Genomic DNA, 14,026 nt, shown 5'->3' with positions numbered 1-14,026 from the left:
TTAAGTTCAACTGCTCAAAAACCTCCCAGACGTCGCAAAGAGGCGCTTGTTGAACTTATTCAATGCATTCTTGGAGAGCAACATTGTTCCGGATGATTGGAGACAAGTGAGAGTTATTGCCATCCAAAAACCAGGAAAGCCTGCTTCGGACTACAACTCGTACCGTCCTATTGCGATGTTGTCGTGTCTTCGAAAGTTGTTAGAGAAGATGATTCTCTTTCGGCTGGACAAATGGGTTGAATCGAATGGCCTTCTCTCAGATACTCAATTTGGATTCCGCAGAGGCAAAGGAACGAGCGATTGTCTTGCGTTGCTTTCTACTGAAATTCAACTGGCCTATGCTCAAAAAGAACAAATGGGCTCAGTCTTTTTGGATATTAAGGGGGCTTTTGATGCAGTTTGCGTAGATGTCCTTTCAGACAAACTCCACGAGTGTGGACTTTCCTCGATTTTTGAACAACTACTTGTATAATTTTTGTCTGAGAAGCATATGTTTTTCTCACATGGAAACTCGACAACTTTGCGAATAAGTTACATGGGTCTCCCCCAGGGCTCGTGTTTAAGTCCTCTTCTTTACAATTTTTACGTAAGAGATATTGATGATTGTCTCATGAGAAATTGCTCGTTAAGACAGCTTGCGGATGACGCCGTTGTTTCTGTCACAGGACCAGAGGCGGACGATTTGCAAGGACCGTTGCAAGATACTCTGGACAATTTGTCCGCATGGGCTGTAAAGCTGGGTATCGAATTCTCTCCGGAGTTAGTTGTCTTTTCTAGGAAGCGTAATCCTGCGGATCTAGAGCTTCAATTCATGGGTAAGGAACTCTCTCAAGGTTTATCACATATGTATTTAGGGGTCTGATTTGATTCTAAATGCACCTGGGGAAAACAAATAAGATATCTGTATCAGAAGTGTCAACAACGAATCAACTTCATGCGTACACTCACAGGAACATGGTGGGGAGCCCACCCGGATGATCTGATAAAGCTATATCGCACCACGATTTTGTCGGTTCTTGAATACGGTAGTTTTTGCTTCCAATCCGCCGCGAAAACACACATTCTGAAGCTCCAGCGTATTCAGTATCGCTGTCTTCGGATCGCTTTAGGCTGTATGAACTCGACTCATACCATGAGCTTAGAGTTATTAGCAGGAATACTGCCTTTATCAGATCGGTTCGTGGAATTGTCGTTAAGGTTCCTCATCCGCTGTGAAGTGTTAAACCCGTTGGTAATTGAAAATTTTGAGAAGCTAATCGAACGAAATCCTCAAACAAGATTTATGACATTGTACTACGTGTACATGACTCTGGAGGTTAACCCTTCTTTGAATCTTCCCAATCACGGTTGCTTCCCTGACTTCTCAAGTTCCGCTGTAGTTTTGATCTGACCATGAAGCAAGATATCCGTGGAATACCAGATCTGCTTCGTTCGGAGCAAATACCAAAAATTTTTGCAAGCAAGTTCGGTCACGCCAGCTGCGATAAAAGGTTTTACACAGACGGGTCAAAAACAAATGATTCCACTGGATTTGGTGTATATAACGATTTCATAGCGCCGCATATAAACTTCAGAACCCTTGTTCCGTGTATGTCGCAGAATTAACGGCTATACATTACGCATTAGAGCGAATTGCCTCTCTTCCTCTGATCAATATTTCATTTTTACGGATAGCCTTAGCTCCATAGAGGCTATTCGTTCAATGAGGCCGGTAAAGCACTCTCCGTATTTCCTCGGTGAAATACGATCTACATTGAGTGCTCTATCGAATGAATCATATACTATCACCATGGCCTGGGTCCCTTCGCATTGCTCGATTCCGGGCAATGAGAAAGCGGACTCGCTTGCCAAGGTGGGCGCTATGGAAGGCGATATTTATGATCGACAAATCGCCTTCAATGAATTTTTTTCAATGGCTCGTCAATATGCATTGGTCAGCTGGCAACAAAAGTGGGATGCCGGAGAATTGGGCAGGTGGTTACATTTCCATTCTCCCGCGGGTATCGAAGAAGCCGTGGTTCAAGGGGTTGGACTTAAGCCGAGACTTTATTAAGGTAATGTGTCGTCTTATGTCCAATCACTACTTCTCTAGGCTCTCACTTCTATCGAATAGGGCTCACAGATAGCAATCACTGCAGCTGCGGTGCAGGTTACCAAGATATCAACCACGTAGTTTGGGAATGCCCCGAATACGGTTTTGCCAGATCTGATTTTTGTGCAACCCTCAGGGCCCAAGGGAAACCAGAAAAGGAAGACATTAGGATGTGTTGGGTAAACTTGACCTTGTGTACATGAAGATTTTGTACAATTTTTGAAACAAGCTAACATCATTGTTTAACTCCCCTTTCTTGTCGGTCCACTTGTCCACCTTGTGTCCCTCGAACCCGTCTTTTTGTATCGTTACAGGTTGTCATTGTCCACTCAACGTTCGACCAGCAGCAAAGCAAACACGTCACAACTTAAAGCTGCTGAATGTCAACGGAACGATCCCATTGTCCTATCCCTTCCTTGAAATTATTGTTACCCCTAACCTCGACCAAACCGCGAGTTTTTCGGTTCCCCAAAACTAACATAGAAAATTAAGAAAACACCATGAATTTGTATTCAAAATCAAAAGAACTCGGCTCCGTACTAATGCGCATGAGCCTAACAAATAAATGATTAAAGTAAAAAAAAAAAAACATAGTCACAAATAAAAGCAGATAGGCCCAAACGAAACTCTCCAAAATTTGGAAATTCAAAAAAATCGATTAGTTATTCGGCAAGTGACTTGAAGTTTAGTATGGAAAAATGATTTATTCAGTGTGGGAAAACGGACCCTTCCAAAATTAAATAGAAAAAGGTACCGTAAAACGGGGTAACTTTGATAGTGCGAGACCCACAACATATTAAACGAAATAACGAAGTTTCTGTTAATCAGTTAAAGCAAAACGAATGCAAAAGTAAAGATTATTAGTATTACACTTAATCTCAAAGCTATTTTCGTTGAAATCAAAGTGCATTTGAGGATTTAATGCAAATATTAAAAAATACACAGATTTTAGCATTTTGCAACGCTTTCAACAATCTGTTCTACGATCACTATTTCATAAAGCCATAATGAGTTCGTCACTTATCCATGACAGCATAATTATAGTAGAACATGAATTTCCGGTCTCAAATCTCTTAGTGAAAACCATTTTTTACAAACTGGGAGCCATTTTTGTAATCTAAGTCAGAAATTTCCATAATAGTGTCAAACGCCTAGAGGTATACAACGCCCTATAAGTGTTCCGTAATTCATTCATTCTGTTCGATTTATATTCCATTATCGAAAGTTACCCCAAAACAGAAAACGACTTTCGATCAAAATAAAAAATAAGATATCCATTCAGAATAAATCTTTTGGCAATCTATCTAGTGCAATCGATAGCTAGATGTCAGTACTTGTTTTAAAAATATAAATTGCAATTCTTTGAAACAACATGCTAGTATTGAAGTTTTTCTTCGAAAAAACTATCAAAGTTACCAGTAGTACGGTACTTTGATGAACTGTACTTAAAATTCCCTCCCTAACTGATCATTTAAAGCAAGTAGCAGTAAACATTTCAGTAGAACACAACTTTCTAGTAGCTCTTCAAATAAACGAGTTAAAAAAATTTGGAACTTCGAAAATTTTGTACACATGATTTGCCATTTGTTAACCCTCTAATACCCGACCCCGCCTTTAGACGGGGTACACTTTGGAATTTTTTGTAATTTTTCGAAGCTCGGAAATCAAAATGATTTTATTTTTGGCTTAAGCCTTGACTCATAACACGCATATAAGAAAGTTTTTTATGGCTTTCGAACTTTTTTGTATTTTTAAAAATTGCTTTCAAAATTGTATTCTTATATAACCTTCAAAATTCCTGGGTTTAAGTTAACGTGTAATATAAAAATTCGTACCTTTTATATTTTTCTACCATCAACCTATCACAGAAGAACAGCTTGGTGGTATTAAAATAATTTCAAAACCTGTTTTTCCGTTATTTACACGGAAAATAAAAATATTTCCAGAAAAATATTTTAAATTTAATATTTTTTAAAGTACCGTGAAAACTTTAAATTTTTATTATTGCCAAAAATCAGTAACTAGAAGAGGCTTCAAGAAAAAATGAAAAAGGATAGGGATGTTCAAAAATAAAAATTATAAAAATCAAAAACCAAAATTCTTAGATTCACGAATAAAAATAAATTATTGCCCAAAACGTGTTCAGAACGATTTTAGATAACTAAAAATGATATTTAGATCGAAAATAAAAATTTGGGTATTAGAGGGTTAATCTGGCATAACGGAGCAAAGCAGTCTTCTGCTTCACCGCCTGCAGGATGGAGGTGCCAAGTAGTTGTTGATATTAGTTTCACTTCAATGTTTAATATTCTTGTGATTTTTACTAGATAGAAGAACGGTGTCTTCAGCACAGTTGTTACCTAGTTCAAGGACTACCCCAAGGTAAGCCTATTTTTTAGGAATTCATTCCGCTAGGTGGCGCTAGTGAGCATACAAACTATGCATAAACTCTACAGATATATGCTGGTATCTCAAGATCCTGATCATTTAGAAGCATGATTTCTTCGAAAAATTTGTTCAGGTTCAAAACTGTTTCAAATTGAACATTTTGCAATCCAAAATGGGCGGCCTTAAAACAAGATGGTGACATCCGGTTCATCGAAATCATTGTACCACAAGTTCCTGATCATTTTGAAGCATGCTTTTTTCGACAAGTTTATCCAGGTTGAAAATTTGTTTTCAATTGAATATTTTGCAATCCAAAACGGTGGCCTAGAAAACAAGATGGCTACTTTCGATCCATGAAAATCATTGTATACTGATTATTTAGAAGAATGATTTTTTCGAGTTTGTCCAGTTTGAAAAATGCTATCAATTGAACATTTTGAAATCCAGGATGGCGGCCCAGAAAACAAGATGGTGGAATCCAGTTCATGGAAATCATTGTATGTCAAGATCTTGATCTTTTACAAGGATGATTTTTCCTAAAAGTTTGTCTAGTTTGAAAATTGCTTTCAAGTGAACATTTTTGAATTAAAAATGGCGGCTAGAAAACAAGATGGCAACTTTCGGTCCATGAAAATCGTTTGAAGATTTCAATGATTTCAGATGCAATAGGTATTTTTTGTTACGAACCATATGTTGTATATATATTGTTGTATATATATAGCATGATTGCGTCTCTGGCAAAGTTCTTCAGCAACTCAAGGGATACCTATATACAAGTCCTGAGATTCAAAATTTCTCAGCTTGGTGGCGTAAGTGTTCATAAAACTTTTGTTTTGAGAATATTTCTGAATCATAAAAATATATAAATTTGTGTTAGCATGGATCTCGCCACTTAGAGAGATGGCGTTTTTTGCAAAGTTATTCAGTAAAGTAAGTTTTCCAAATCAACAGTTTCGTAAATCTTCAGCCATTTCAGTCCTTTCCTCGATGTTTACTTATTTTATGGAGATTCTGAAAATATTCAATATCTTGTCAAGTTTAGCTGAATCTCTTTCCTTCACCCTTGAAGCAGAACTTTTGCTATAATCTTTGAAAAAATGTCGTGTTTGAGTGATAATAAAAGTGATAACAAAGTGAACTGTAATCTGTCAAAATTGGGTAACAAATTCAATACTAGAACAGGTATACAGTTTGAACTTCATTTCGTCTTGGTTTTGTGTTTGGTCAAAAGATTACCGCTTGTACTTACGAGACAGAAAATCTTAACTTTATTTTCAGACCCATCCCTTATAACAAAAACAAAAGAACATGTCATGTATTAAGTTCGTAATCCAACTAATCACAACCTCCAGTAGTCGTTAAGACGTGGCTAGGACAATTATCGACTTCTCAAGGATAAGTCATGGTTGTCTAATAGTCCAAGTTAAGTATGCAAACTCTGATAGGAGAGCAAACGGGTAAGAGGTAGATATCAGTGGATGGCATAGGACTTGACACCTACGATATATGTGCTCAATACTTAAATTATTGCGACACCGAAAATGTCATGCCAATTTTCTTATAATGTTTAGAATAAAACCAAAATTTTAGGGTTGTTTTATACATATATTCACTTAAAAAATCAAAAGAAAAGTTAATCGATGGAGCCTTGAGTGTAAAATTGAAGGCATTTTCGCTTGATGCCCTCCATCAAAGTTTTAACAGTGCCGTCCGGTACCAGTCTCTCAGTTTTTTTTTCATTTTCTTAACATGTCCTTCTCGTCTTTGACTGTCTTCTTGCTCTTCCGAAGTTCCCGCTTCATTATTGCCCAGTATTGCTTCACCGGGCGCAGCTCCGGACAGTTTGGCGGATTCGTGTCCTTTGAAACAAAATGGACAGAATTGGCCTCATACCACTCCAGAACAGACACTTTTAGAATAGTGGCATGATGCCAAATCTGTCCAAAATAGTGGAGCTTTGTCGTGCTGCTGCAAGAACGGCAAAAGGTGCTTCTCGAGGCACTCAGATTTGTAGATCTCACCATTTACTGTTCCTTTTGTCACGGAAGGCTCATTCCTCAGTCCGCAAGAGCAGATGGCCTGCCAAATGAGATATTTGGCGATTTTCGACATTTTCTTCTTCTTAAATTTGTCGTCCACATCGAACTTGCTATAGTCGGTGAAAAACTCCAACCCCAGAATTTGCTCAAAATCGGCTTTTATATACGTTTCGTCGTCCATCACACAATTTTAGCCGTCGATTGTTGCCGCTAATCGTGGTTTGGGAAGTTATGTACCTTGTATGTATGTTGTTCAGCTCTCCGACATGCCGATCTTTTTAGTCAAATCACGGCTTGAGACGTTGGGATTTGCTTTAATAATCCGCTTCACCTTTCCCTTCGTCTTTTTGTTCTCCGGTCCCGGTTTTCTTCCAGCTCCTTTGCCGTGGTCCAACGTCAATCGCTCCTGGAACCGCTTCAACACTCTGGAGACGGTTGAATGGTGAATGTTCAACATTTTTCCCAACTGCCGGTGTGACAGGTCAGGAAATTCCAGGTGTTTGGAAAGCATTTGTTCTCTCGTTGGTTCACCTCCATTTTCGTTGAATCGAAAAACACGACTTCGTGTTTGACAGCATGTAAACAATACACATCAATGAGAAAGTGTGCAAAATTTGGTTGATTTTTACCCAATGGTAGAAAAGTTATGACCTGTTGAATGTGTCGCAATAATTTCGTGTTCGCCCTTTACTTAATGTGATAAGATAAAAAACGGAATAATATGTAGAATAAATCAAAACGTGATAAAAACGTGGCGTGACAAAAACGGAACGAAAATGTATTTTAAAAAATTTACCACGTAGAAAGTCATGATGTCCAAAATGTCTCGATGTCGGAATGTTGCCTGTAATTAGTGCGCATAAAACTTTTGTTCCGTTATGGATATCTCAGACCCATGACTATTCACAAAAAAATAGCGTTCTTGGGAAAGTTCTTAAGTAAGAAGAGGGGTGTTTTTATTCGAGACATAAGATTTGAATTGCACAACCATGCGACAAAATTGTTTGTCTTGCAGATATTTCAGGATCCTGACTACGGGCAAGGATGGCATGTTTGACAAGACAGGATGTCTCTTACCTGGGAAAACCTGAGATTAAAGAATTTTATTCAATCTGGAAAAATATGGAATTCTCAGAAAATTTTGACTAGGTACAGTCTGTGAAATTATTTGAAGCGATAAGAAATTCAAAAGTTATATTTGGCACTTACTGTACTTCTGTAAACATTTTTTTTTGACACAAAACTCATCAATATAAAAAAATCATCATCAGCACGGTTTTTTTTGTGTTGTATAGTTTTTTAACTGTACAATGGCTTTTATCTGTTCAAAGTGAAAAAAGTTTTGACTTCCAAAATCGTGATTAGTATGCTATTTTGTTATGACCGAAGGGGTCAAAGATATATCTACGAAGAGCTCTCTTTGCCATGATATTTTATTCAATTTGTTTTGCAATCAGAAGTGTCGTTCATAAACCACATTGTCATATATGATAGATGGCGGTTCTGAAAATTTGACGAAATACCCACGATGATTTTATGACATTCGATTATTTTATGACAGGCATACTTCACATCAGTTGTAAAATTAAGATTGCCGAAAAATCCTTCAAACTGAACAAACTTGTCAAAGATCGTCCTTCTAAATGATCAGGATCTTGTGATACAATGATTTTCATGAACCGGAAGTCATCATCTAGTTTTCTAGGCCGTCATATTGGATTCCAAAATATCGTTTTATCTCAAATTCCGAACAGACTCATATTCCGTACACTCGGTTTTTGTATGATGATTTGGTTAAAATGTTTAGTTGAAATATGTCATCAAATTGATAGGAAATGACAGCCAATTTTAATTTAATTTATACATATCAATCTTTTTAGACCTTGGGAGTAGTGATGATTCGCTAGGCCGTAAAACTCGCTCAGATAAAATTATTTGCGAAATTATTCATTTGAATATGATTTATTCGTGCGGTACAGGCTAGAAATAGTTGAATCCTCTATTCACAAGTAAAATAAGCCTTTTGAGAGAAGTAGACAGGTTTACTCACGTTTTAGTAAAAAAAGACATAATTCATATACGTAATTCCTAACAACAACAACAAAATTGCGAACGATCAAAAATAGGTACAGCATACCGTCAAATTTTCACTTTACATCATTCACTCACCGTAGGGCATCTTACGAGGAGATGCATCAATTCAACGCCTCGTAAACAGATTTTATTAGCTACACTGCATCTTCAACTTTTAACCCTCCGTAACACAAACTCTCTCGAACAAGACGGCAAACATTGAGGAGCAAACCGATTTTTGCTAGCACATCTCTCAACGGCGCTGCGTGGTGCTTATCTTGCCGGTTCAACGCGCAGCCTTGTTTGCTTACGGTGAGGTGGTAGGTATACCTAAGTGCAAAAGTGGCTATTCGTAGCTACTGGGAAACCCGTTAAAGCACAACCGGCAAATATGAGTAAAAACAACATAAATTCCACCGTAAAGTTTTGCGAATGCTCCTTATGCCATGATTTACTGGGCTTCCGTTTCATTTTCCGCCTGCTGGATGGCGCAATGGTTTCCATTCCCTAACTGCGGCACTCCTGCTGCAGACATTTGAGGCCGGCGTCTTACAATTTCTCAACAGATCACTTGTTTGAGTGAAGTTGTTTAATTTTGTGACAATCTGTTATGAAAATGAAGGGGGAGGGGGTTGTGTGAGTTTGTAAATTTTAATAATAATGTTCTACGACCATGCTACGACCCAAAGACTCAAATGCTGTTTTAAAATGGATATTTTATCTTTGTGATTATCCTTCTTTCTATGTGCTTTAAATTCATCTGCTCAAGGCTAACCCTATAATCCATACGAAAATCGTGCAGCAAGATTTGTGTTGGTTTCATTACAATGTAGATAAATCGAAGCCAAGTCTGAAAATTTCAAGAACACACATGGAGAACCAAACATGTTTAAGCTGAAAACTTGATCGATTGGTCACTTGCTGTTGTTCCTAATCAATCATATTTTCAACTCAAACGGATGTTCGGTTCTTCAGATTTGTGCTTGAGGTAAATTTAGGTTTGGCTTCGATCCATCTCTACCATAACTATGGTTTTATATTAAACTTTTTATTCTAATCTAAAAAGATTCATTTTATTTGAATGAGCTAGTTTTTTTATTCTACACTTGAACTGTGACAATTGGGCATCTAAAATTTGGTTTTTCGTTTTTAGAAATTCGGGGCTTGAAAACTTTGATTAGACAATTTTCGAAATTTAGTTCGAACAACTGATATAGTTTCTGTAGTGAAATATTCCTTTTTAAGCTTTTTAGTGTTTTTCAAAGGAATAAGTATATGTTTAGAGCTCACTGAAATATATGTAATTTAGAATAAATTGTTGAAATATCTTTAATTGTGTTTCATGGTTTTAACATTTTGATTATTATCAAAGTTGCGATTATTATCAAAGTTGCATGTTCCTCAGATTGTTTACGTCAATGATAAGTATTCCGACAAAACTATAACACCATGAAAGATTCTAAATTCTGTCGAGGAATATTGATTTTTTTCAACTTTGTGAGTTTTTCACACTTAACTTAAAAAAATTCAGATAAAACTGATTCTTACAAAATGTATGAGAATTTTTTCCAGACGAAATACTTTTAATCTTCCAATATCAAAACCTCATCCAAAATGTTGAACGTTTTCGTAAAAATATCTGAGGTACATTAAAGCTCAATAATAATCGAGATTTTGACACCGTGTTTATAACACTCGTGAAAACTGTTTTTCGTCATACACAATAACGTCGAAAATATTATAAGGATAATATTAATTAAAACCAACGCTAAATTTTTATCAGCACAAATCTAGAGAACAAAACAGTAAGCTTAAATGAAAATTCGATCGATTACTCGCAACCAACGATTTACTAATCGATCATACTTCCAGCGCTGTCTGTTGCTTTGTTTTCTAAATCTAAACTTCTAAAATTTCTAGGTAGAGTAAAGTGGGGCAAAAGTTCGAGTGGGGTAAGAGTTTCTTTTTAAGATTTCTAGCTCAATTCAAAACAAATCTTATAAATGTCATGGTGGTTCGAATGCTATTCAAGTAAGAGACTTTTACTCTAAATATCATAAAAATCGATTGATATTTGGAAAAGTTATGGCTATTTGTTGTTTTTTGACGTGAATGTTGTAATTTTTGGTCAAACTTTCGTTGCATGGAACCAATTGTAGATAAAATCTTTTTCAATATTTTATGTAAGGGCGTTTTTAGGCCTATCATAAGGTTGCTTTGAGGTGTATTAGTTTTTGCATAAATGCTTGAAAACAATTTTTGGCCCATAGTGGGGCAAAAGTTCGAATCAGCGGGGCAAAAGTTCGATCCATGTATAAAATCACGGAAAAATTTGCAAATTACCTAAAATCCACATATTATCTTCAAATTTATTTAAATTTGTCTGATCGTGTGCAAACTGTCACCAAAATTTTACATTTCCACTTAGTTTTGCAAAAACTGCTATTTTTGAGTATATTACAATAAACCCGGTTTTGTCAATTTTTCGATGAAAATTTAGTGTGTATTTTTCGGCAAACTTAAGTTTACGGCTGTTGTAAAGTATGTCTGTCATAAAAAGATCGATATTTTGTGTTTTAGCCAGCGAACTTTTGCCCCACACTAGATTCGAACTCTTGCCCCACCGGTGGGGCAAAAGTTCGAATAAGACAAACAATTTTGAAACTGTTATAACTAAAAATGAGTAAATATTTTGACACAAGTTTGTTCAGCAAAGTTATAGCCAATATGTTGAAGGTTCACTGTATGGTATTTGTTTATTTTTAACTGCTATTGTTTTCCTGGAAACTTTGATTATACCACTAAGGTCGAACTTTTGCCCCACCTTACTCTATGGTTTGTTTTGGTAAAATTAAACCCGTATTTCGAAACAAAAAGTTGAGATATTTCAAGGCATTGGGGAAAGTTTTCAAAACTGTCGCGGAGCACCTGCCAAGGCTTCCAAATGCTCCGGGGAGCACGATATGAAAACCGCTGAACTAAAAGTTCGGCTGGGATTGGCCATAATCTTCTTCAGTGTGCGTAATTCAGTGGCTCTTTTTATGCAAGGTCAATAACGGTGTCGGCCACGTCCTTGTAGTCAGGTGGGATTAGGGGAAGGAATGTTATGTGTAACTTTTGCTATTTGGAGACCATGTTTGTCTCTGCATCTTCACAAAGGTTGAACTTGATGAGGAAAACTTAAAATTTCCAATGGTCTCATTTGACCAATTTCAAATGTAAATTGTAGAATTTCAAAGGAAGTGATTTCAATTTTGAGTGTAACTACTGGATCGTACATATTCAGATTTCATTTCCTTGATTATGTCCGGTGGAACTTAAACTAGAACCTTAATCTTATTGTTTGTTGGTTGGAGATTAAGCTTTTGGTACTTCAGCACACTGAAGTTTTTTTACGCGGTTTATTTTTGCACCTTTTCTTACGCGATACGTCGGCTGACGTTCAAAAAAAACCTTAGTGTACTTAGGAATGCTATGGGACGATCCATTAATTACGTAAGACAATTTTCGGGGGTTTTCAACCCCCCCACCCCCCGTGGTAAGATTTTTTGTATGAAAATTAAAAAAAAAATGTATGGCGCGTAAGAAATCTCAAACCCCCCCTCCCCCCATAAACCCTTACATAATTAATGGACAGCCTCTATGCTCTTTTTTATCCTTGAGGTTGTATTCGTCAGTTTGATAAAAGTTTAAGATTCAGAAAGCGTGGAAGTCATTTAATACGCTACAATTTGATGAGTGTTGATTTTTACAGCACGAGGCATTCCCGTAACGCAGGTAGATCACTTTTACGTAGTGCGTTACGAGATAAGATCGAACGAGGCAGCAGGGACGAAAGTCCAGGGGTTTAACGGCAAACCCCCCCGACCGCCTCCCCCGCCTCTTGACCTGTGGTGTGGCCCAAGATGTGGTGGAGTTCACAGTGGGCTCTGATAAACCTTCACAAAAACCACAAAAATCCGAATGCAACTCTACCAAAGCGATCGGTGCCGCTTAAAGTACCAAAGCACCCTAGCCCAAACCAGCAGAAGTGTCAACCGGCACATCAGGATTGATGCCAGTAAGATCCTGATTATGGCATACCGGTCGCGATACAAAAGGAAAATACATGGAACTACGAGTAGGAGTGCTTCGAGCGCATTAGGACCAACACCAGTACAGCCCCAATTATGTATACTGGCAGCGCACCACTAAGGACAAGTATCGGTATATGTACTGGATATTACGCGTTGCGGCGGACAGCGGCGACATTCTATTCCCTTAGTAGGGTCAGGTGACACTGGCCTGAAACGGCGAGTGGGCATTGGCGCATTCTGCCCCCGTTCCTTAAAACCGTGGAAGGCCTTAGAGTACGTTCAAAATCCGTCACTTGGTTGTTCCAGGGAGTAGGCTCAGATGCCATTAACTGATTTGCGCCGATCCGACTCTTAACATAATACCCCATGACGTAGGGGAACTGTGGGTAAAATGAACAGGTTTGTGTTTTACGGTAATACTGCTATAAATCTATGCAAAATATAGTACCATCCTTAATCCTCAGACTAAGGAACTATTTCGACAACTCTAGCGCGATCTAAAACTGTCAAAAGCTGAAAAAGTAAACAAAAACAAAGTACGCCTCTCCGTTTTCTCATATGATGTAAATTTTCACTCGTGGAATTTAAGGTTTTGATGACTAAAATCATCAAAAATCTATTGAACTGCGTAGCAAACCATATCTTTAAAATATTTATGATAAGTAGACGGAAATTGAAAGTTTTTTATCTTCTAAATTCTTAGAACAAATGCTTTGAATATGTTGATTCTTTGGGGGTGAAATGAACCACTCGAGATGGGGGTAATATGAACACCTTGCCAGGGCGAATACTACCGGATTTTTTTTCAGATGCCGAGAGTTTTCCGGAGAAAATACAAAGACAGACATGGACAGCCATCCAAATGGTCGTGCTTAAACGTTCCATCGATTCCGGATTGTCTGTGAAATATGCATTGATCATATACCAGATGCCGCGAATCATACCGCCACCCGTTCAATTTGAATGGTGTTCATTTTACCCCCACTACAAGTTCATTTTACTCCCAGGATATGTTCATGTTACCCCCATTGTATGTTCATTTTACCCCCAAGTATATGTTCATATTACCCCCGTCACATGTTCATTTTACCCACATGTTTGGAACTTTGACTCTGTGGAAAGAAATTTTCAAAATTATAAGAATGTTGATAAAATTCTATTTCCATCACAATATTTCAACTTGTTACATTGCATAAACATCCTTCTTCAATTCTGAGCAATTGAAAAATAATCTGAGAGCTTCATACGCAAGAAAACAAGAAAATTGCTTAGGGTGTTCATTTTACCCCCAGTTCCCTTACTTTGTTAAGTGCAAAAGCAATATCAGCAAAGGCTTGAAAACTAGTCTACTGAAATTA

This window comes from Aedes aegypti, chromosome 2 (genome assembly GCF_002204515.2).
Source record: "Aedes aegypti strain LVP_AGWG chromosome 2, AaegL5.0 Primary Assembly, whole genome shotgun sequence".
NCBI classification, from domain to species: domain Eukaryota; kingdom Metazoa; phylum Arthropoda; class Insecta; order Diptera; family Culicidae; genus Aedes; species Aedes aegypti.
This window is presented reverse-complemented; position numbering follows the sequence as displayed.